Consider the following 6,929-nt stretch of genomic DNA (forward strand, 5'->3'; position numbering starts at 1 on the left):
CATTTTTCTCTCCACCTAGGGTGGATATCATTTGATCTTGGTGCTTGCATATCCTTGTATAGTCTTTCCTTAACGTGTAGTAGCTCCACTTTAATCAATGGGTAGGATAGTGATTGCTGAAGCCACTAAACATTGATTTTGGTTGGGAGTGAGCTGAGTGACATTTACTGAGTGGAGAAATCTCAACTTCGAATCCATTGCTACTTTCCATTTAGCATCTATTTCTTGGACAATCTGCTCTTTTAGTGCCGCTTCCTTGGTTTTAGAAAGCTAGACCATGGACACTTGCTCGGCTTCAGTGAGCGGTGCTTGGAAATCCGACTCTCCGGCTAGTCCTTCTGACGACTGTATTTCCATATCAGCAAATGAGACTAAGGGTATGTCAATGGTTGGTTATTCAGAGGTTTCTGCTTGATCCTGAGTTTTTGGTTGTCCTTCTCTTAGCAGCTGATTGGCTCTCTTTAATTCCTCTATTTCTTTGAGCAATTTCCCCTCTCTTTGGACGCGCATCAATGCAACGTCTTGTCTTTGCGGTTGTTCCATCTTCAACTCTAGCTCAAAGTCCTTGTTCCTCTTTTCTAAAGTCTTGTAGACTTCATCTATTTCCTTGATTGTGGAAACAATAGGATTTTCGCTTAACTGTCTTAAAAATGTTGCTTGATCATTGATCTATTGCTCGGAGTACTGCAGAGAAGCATTAGCAACATCAAGCTGCACTTGGATCTTTTGAACTGACAGAATGGTTAGAAGTCCATTGGCTACTTCTATCAGTTGTTGATCTTTGCTTTTGCAGGCATCGGATAATTTAGTCAGAATCTCTCCTAGATCTTCCATCTCTTTCTGTTGCTTCTCCTTTGCAATCTGGTGTTGTTCTGCTTCATTTTTCAACTCTTTGATCTGCCTTTGAAGATCTGCAATGATGTTCATCTTGTCGTCTAGCTCTCCTTGTAGAGCATCAATGACTAGTTCAAGCTCCTTAGCCTTAGCATTGCGGCTAAGTGTTTCTGTTTGCATCTTATCTGTCATTACTTGCATTTTCTTGTCGTATTCATTCACTTGCATGATGACTTCATCATTTGTTTCCTAACTTCAAGGTTTATTTGGGGTTGTTTATAGGTCTGGGCTACTTCAGTTTGTGGGTCTTTGGTTGGTCTTGTGGCTTCTTCTTGTGGCTGTGGAGGGGGTTCTACTTCTGCTTGTGTCCGTGGAGGGGATTCTACTTCTCTCCTTCTGTTGTCAACTTCAGTGCCTCGGCCACTATCTCTTTTGTGATTACCACTTCTACCTTTTTCCCTTGTTGATCGGTGATTTGGGCTGACCCAGTTTCTTTCATCGTGGGGATAGTAATTCATATGCCTTTTGGAAATCTACACCGCATGGTTCCTTGTCTATAGGATGGAGAAGATTGATTGCTTAGTGGTTTCTTATGCTGGTAATCTCTTTTCCATTATTCTTTGCTTGGTGCAATTGGAACGATGAGTTGTCCTCCTTTAGGTGATAGCTTGTCTATAGGATGGAGAAGATTGATTGCTTTGTGGTTTCTTATGCTGGTAATCTCTTTTCCATTATTCTTTGCTTGGTGAAATTGGAACGATGAGTTGTCCTCCTTTAGGTGATAGCTTGAGTTGATTGGTATCCCAATCTAGTATTGCCTTGTATGTCCGCATCCATGAGATTCCAAGAATCATTGTTCCACTCACGTGTTCATCTAGTAAGCATACAAACTAATGAGGGCATGACCATCCATGTACTATCACATTTACATTGGCTACTCCCAGTGCCGGTGTTGGGTTCTTGCTGCATCCTTTGATAGCTGGTATTCCTGTTTTGTCAAAGACTGATTCATTGCTTTCTTGTTTGTGGAATAACTGACTACATTTACTCGAGCACCTGTATCAGCCAATGCATTTGTGCTATGATTATTCATTTGTACTTTGATACGAAGGTCCATTCCCTCTAGCCATTCATTATCTGCTAACACTACATCCTTATATAATTCCCATAGTCGTTCATCTAGTTCCAGAGTGTTGATGGGAATAGGTATTTGCTGATTTTTGAGAGCAACTTTCTTTTTGAGTATGCAAAGTTGAGCTTCTTCTTCGGCTTCTTCAATGACCTATTTTCATTTCATCTTTCTTTGTTTTGTTGCATACATCTTTCTAAGAAATTCATTGGTTAGTGGCAAATTGTACTTCTTTAAACGGCATCCACTAATCCAATTAGCCATTGGTTCACCATCTAGGGTGGACAACTTAACTACTCCACTTAGAGATACATCTTCAATGGTAAATTGTCTATTTCCGTTTTCCTTAAACTTGGAAATGTGTTGCTTAAGGGAGTAAATTAAAACTAAGTCCCCTTTTTTGAAGATTTTTTGTGACTAGATAGGAGTCAAAAAAGTGTTTTTGTTTCTACTTTTGTGCATAGATGTGAGCTAGAGCTATTAGCCTTTGCTCATCAAGATTTTCTAAATCTTCAAGCCCCTCTGACAATTCATGTCCAATCCACTCAAGATCCTTAGCTAACCTTAGTATCGGCAATAAAAATTCTATGGACAGTATGTCATCAAGACCATAAACAAGGTTAAAGGGTGTAGCATTTAGAGCTGTCTTGAATGAAACTCTATAAGCCCATAGAGCGGCATGGAGATTCATTTCCCAATCAGTCCATCCTGAACTAACCACTTTAGTCAATACCAAGCTAAGAATTTTATTTGTATGATCAGCTTTTCCATTTTCTTGTGGGTGACAGGGAGCCGATTTATTATGGATGACCATAAATTCATTAAGCAAAACCTCAATTACCTCATTGAGGAAATGAGTTCCCCTATCACTGACAATTTCTACTGGCAGTTCATATCTTGTGAACACATACTCATATAAGAATGCGGTTGTGGTTTTGGCATCATTTTTTGGGTTGCCTTAGTCTCTACCCAATTGGTCAAATAGTCCGTAGCTACAATGATATATTGAGATTGGGTTTTATGAGAAAGTGGTTGTGTTGGCCCAAAAATTTCTATATGCCATTTTGAAAAATCTCTAGCCCCCATCATTGGTCCTAGAGGCATACTATCTAAACGGGTTGGCATGTTCGCTCGTTCACATGCATCATACCTTGGAACATATTCTTTGGCATCTGCAAAAAGTGTTGGCCACCATATGCCTGCCACCAAGATTGCTCTCGTGGTGGTTTCACTAGAAAAGTGACCTCCCGCTAATTCAGCATGTGCTTGTTCTATAATGGGAATATATTGATCTTCGTTTGAACAAAGATGCAGATGTTGATCCTTTCCTCGCTAGTACAATTGGTTTGCAATAAGAGCATAGTCTCTTGCTTCAGTTTCAATTGCTCTTTGTTGGTGTTTACTCATATCCTCAAGAAATGTTCGGCTTGATAAAGTAAGTAACTAGATAGTTACTCCACTTAGGAACGAGTGATACTTGGAACAGTGTCACATGAGGTATGGGTGCTCTTTTATGGCATTGAGGACATTTTTTTACAAATGAGTGAACATCACTCCTCATGGTTGACTAAAATACTCCAACTCTCAAGATCCGTTGCATAGTTTGATCTTCTACAATGTCCCACTATGGTACTTTGTGCTTGGCTTAGGTATTGGGTTTTCTCCTCAGGATTAATACACAAAATCAATATTCCATCTTGGTTTCTTTTGTATAACCTCCCAGCTAGTAATTGATACATATCCAATTGCTCAATTAATTTGGTTGTAATAGGAAGTGGTATTTGCAAATCCACTTGAGCTATTGTCATCAATGATACCATGTATTCCAACCATCAGGGTATCATTTCCACAGAGAGTAAATATGCATCTGGTAGATCATCATCTACCTCTTTTGGTGGTTCTCCTGAAATAATCCTTGATAAATTTTTTGATCTTTGGTGAGTGGTGTCCTTTTTCACAACTACGGTGAAATAAAATTCCAAAAGAATGATGAACCATCTCACTATTCTTCCTATGTTGCATGGCTTGTTGACCAAGTACAATAGGGCTTGGTGGTCCACAAAGAACCCAAATTTATTAGCTACTAGGTAATGTCTATACTTTTTTACGGCATAGATCATTCCTAGTCCTTCTCATTTTGTGGTTGTATAGTTTCTCCCTGTCATATTAAACTGTCTACTAGCATAAGAAATAGGAAAATCAATTTTCCCTCCTAGTTGAGCTAGTATACACCCAATGGAAAAATTGGAAGCATCTACATGTATGTAGAATATCTTACTCCAATCTGGTGCTTTCAATATTGGGGCTGAAGTGAGTGCTTGCTTAATCTTCATGAAGGATTCTTCACACTCATCAGTCCATTCAAAGAGTGTAATCAATTTTTGTACATGGGTTCTACGATTATAGCATACATGTAAATGAATCAGCGGTAATATCCACAATGTCCCATGAAAGCTTGAGCCCCTTTGATTGTTATCAGTCTAGACAATTCAGTAATAACATAAGTTTTATCCATATTAATATTTATGCCATTTTTCGACGCTATATGTCCAAGAATTTTTCCTTGTCTGCCCATAAATGTGCACTTTTCAGGATTTAAGCGTGTTCAAAATGATCAGCTCGGATTGATGAATGCACACATAAATCATCCATATATACTTTTAAGAAATTCCAAAGGTATTCCTTAAAAGCATGGCTCGTCAATCTTTGAAAGGTGGTAGGAGCATTAGTTAACCCAAAAGGCATAACCTGATAGGCAAAAATACCCCATTCAGTTGCAAAGGCAGTCTTATGCTATCTTTGGGGTCAACCAAAACTTGATTGTATCCCGAAAAGACATCTAAAATTCTGTAAGATTCTTTTCCTACAACTCATTCTAAAACATGCTCAATGATTGAAAGAGGAAAGTTGTGTCTAATAGTAGATGCATTCACTTTCTTGAGATTGACACACACCCTTAATTTTCCATTTCTCTTGGGTACTACCACAATTGGAGACACCCAATCTGTGTGTTCAATTTCATAAATGAATTGGGATTCCTTTAGCTTTTCTATCTCTTCTTTGATCTTTCTGGAAAATGTTTTATTATAAGTGTATGGCCTTTGTCTAGTTGGTTTTGCATCATCTCTCATAGGTATGGTATGTTGACCCCATTTTTGGATCAACACCCTTGAGATCCTTATAAGACCAAGCAAAGATATCTTGGTATTCTTTCAGTAAGCTTAATAAAATCTCTTCTTCTTCTTCTTTTGGGTCATTTGCAATGTAGGCAGGTCTAGGCTCTTCTCCAATTTCGGCCAAATCTATCTTTTTTGCGTTTTTAGGTCCTTCCTAGGACTCGCCTTATTTTCTTAGTTCCCTAACAGGTTGTTCGACAATGATCTTTTGGTCTTGGAGACTATATTTCTTGTAATGGGATGGAACACTCAATCATCTTTACCTTCCTCCTTGGTGGTTTTAATTTCAGTGCTATATATCTCCTTTAGAGCTTTCTTCAACTCTTGGTACTTCTTTCTTTGTTCAACTAGTGTCATGGTTGAATCCTTGTCTTGGTATTTAGGTTTAGCTTGAGTTTTCTTTCTCATTTTTCTCAATGTTTTTGATATTTCTTGCTTTTTGTTTAAAGGATATCTACCAGTGATTTTGTCTTTGACACAATCTTGTGCATCTATTTGCATCAAAAGATGTGTTCTACTAGAGACTAGTGGCATGGGTTTAGATTTCAAGTTTTTGGTGTCTCTTTTTCCTCTATACCATTTCTATCTTCTCGGTTTCTGATTTGGAAAGTCAAAAACCTTTTCCTCCCCTCCTTTCATGAGTAGTTTAGCTCTCACATGTTCTTTTTTCGACCCTGAATCATTTGAGGTAGTTGAATGTTCTTCTAACTCGTTTATTGCATCATAGTAGAGGTCTAAAAAGACTTGTTGAACTTTCCTTAAGTCCGTGGATTCTTGAATTTTGTCTTCAATGTGAAGGGTTGAGATCATTTGCATGGGAATTATGTCATAGTCGTCCTCATTGCAAAATTGAGTAGGCATAGGTGTATTTACACACACATAACCATTCTTTCTAAAATTTGAGTCCACTCAAATGGCTCAAACAAATGCTCCGGAAAGGGTTAGGTACATAAGCTTCATCTGTGCAATCCATTTCTAAGATACATTCTTCTCATTTTAAGCTCCCGTTTTCTAAAGCTCCATACATCCAAATAGGTGTGTCCTTGTTCAACCAAGATAGAAACTCAGGTTCAGCCGAAGAGACTGAGTCAAATTCTTGTATGGGATCTCTATAAATGTGATCTTTTAGATTAACCCTTGTTATTGATCCCACTTGCTTCAAGTACAGATAATTGTTTCCCCAATCCTGAATGAGTTGTACTTGTCGCATGAAAGGTCTTCCCAAGATGATTTCACAATTGAGTTTCTTTCCAAAGTTCACTGTTGCAAAAGTATGTTGATAATCAATTCCACAGGAACTAACTATCACTTTTTCAAGCAGTCCTAAGTATTTTTTGATGTGTCCATCGACCAATTGCAATTTCATTTGAGTTTGTCTGATGGCTGGTTTTCCCCATGATTCACATACTACTTTCATGGCTATGGCTATGCCTGCCCTACTATCTAGTATTGCCATGGTTTCTATATCGTTGTATCTCACAGGAAGGGTTGTGTTTCCTTATTTCCTTTGTAGTATTCTCTGACTTTGTTCATTGGAACTGACATTATCTCCTTGTTATACAGTTTGTGTTTTAATTTTTCCAAGTTTTTCACGATTAGCCCTGTTATCTCCACCTTCTCTAGAGTTTTCTGTATATCATTCCATAAATATGGTCTAATTTTTAACATGTCTCCTAAGGTAAGAATGTATTGAATGGGTGTAGTCATGATTGAATGGATGTTGTCTACCTCTAAGATTTGTTTCTCTCTCTTTATCTGAGTGGTTCTACACACTATGGATTAGTCTTCGT

Source organism: Adiantum capillus-veneris, chromosome 24, assembly GCF_014529385.1.
Source record: "Adiantum capillus-veneris isolate H3 chromosome 24, ASM1452938v2, whole genome shotgun sequence".
In the NCBI taxonomy this organism is placed as follows: Eukaryota; Viridiplantae; Streptophyta; class Polypodiopsida; order Polypodiales; family Pteridaceae; genus Adiantum; species Adiantum capillus-veneris.